Below are 1,566 nucleotides of genomic sequence, written 5' to 3'. Positions count from 1 at the left end.
GAATGTCATCTTCGGTGAAGTGCCTGTTCATGTCCTGTGCCCATTTTTCTATTGGATTATTTACCTTTATCTTGTTGTGGTGCTCAAGTATTTAATAAATTCTGGATGTAAGTCCCTTATCTGATATGTTATTACCGAATACTTTTTCCCAGTCGGTGGCTTCCCTTTTTACCCTGTTGGAGAAGGTTTTGGATGTGCATAGGGATTTGAGTCTTAGAAGATCCCATTCACCTACTTTTTCTTCTCCCAGTTGTCGGTTTTTCAGGATATTATGATGATGATGATGAACCGTCAAATCGGATCTGACTGGTATGGGAAGAGATTGTCCCTCCATCTCCAGCAGAGCATCTGGTGGATTCGAACCAGCTTCTTGCCACTAGGCCACCAGAGCTCGCCTCTTTGCATTAGTTTTAAAACAGAATGATATAAAGCTGCAAAATTACATGTATAGAGAAAAGAAAGATATAACCATTTCCCAACTGGCTCATTCCCAATGAAAATAAAAAAAATATATGCAGTGGCTTTAAGGAAGATTTTTTATGCTTGACTAACTTAATTTTTTACATAATATCAACAGAACTTAAGTACTCTAAAGACTCAGGTCACATCCAAGATGGAGAAAAAACTTGACTCTCGGATGCTCCCTCTAGCCTTTTGGTAAGATTAATAGACTGGTAGTATCCTTGTGGTCAGTTTGCTCCCCCTCCAAGGGCAATTACTCAGAATTTTAATGATACTATTTTAATGGAACAAGTTGCCATACCGCGGTCACTTTTGTTTGCTATGAGGCTGAACACTGTGACACTGATCTGTCAAATGTGTTAAAGGTTGGCTACCCAATGGGACAGAGAGTGGAGTGGAGCTCCCCGATTAAAACTTGCTTGGAAGGAGGAGTGGCATCCACTTCCATAATAGCTTGCCTCCTCCCGAAACCCTACGAACCTGGAGAGAGGATGAAAGGCACCCAAGCATCGAGGACTCTCCTTCATAGGGTCGCTATGAGTCCTCTGCGACTCAACGGCACTTAACAACAAGAATATTTTAATGGAAGTAGTCTTCTTATGTATATAAATATGCTAAAGTTTTAACTCAGGAAAATAAGTACTGATGTAGCTGATTCGAGATACAATATTGATACGAAAAGATTCAATATTCCATCTTCTGTGAGAACATCTTATGTGGGGAGCTTTGGTGGCAGAGTGGTTAAATGCTCAGCTAGCATTTAACCACTTGAAAGGTCCATGGTTTGAATTCATGAATCACTCTTAGGGAGCTCTGGTGGTGTAGTTTGTGGAGAGTTGTGCTGTTAACCTAAAGAATTCCATTTTCCGGTACTTTAAATCCACCAGCAGTTCCAAAGAAGAAGGATGAGAAATCTCTTTCCTTTGAAATGTTGTTGTTATGTGCCGTCGAGTCGTTTGCGACTCATAGCGACCCTATGTACAATAGCCCTAAACCCTGCTCTATCCTGTGCCAATCTCATTGCCTTGAACACACCCATCCTGATTACCCCAGTCACTGTATCAATCCACCTCATAGAGGGTCTTCCCCTCCTGCGCTGTCCCT

This window comes from Elephantulus edwardii, unplaced genomic scaffold, assembly GCF_000299155.1.
Source record: "Elephantulus edwardii isolate Elephantulus edwardi_28Jun2011 unplaced genomic scaffold, EleEdw1.0 scaffold00131, whole genome shotgun sequence".
In the NCBI taxonomy this organism is placed as follows: Eukaryota; Metazoa; Chordata; class Mammalia; order Macroscelidea; family Macroscelididae; genus Elephantulus; species Elephantulus edwardii.
This window is presented reverse-complemented; position numbering follows the sequence as displayed.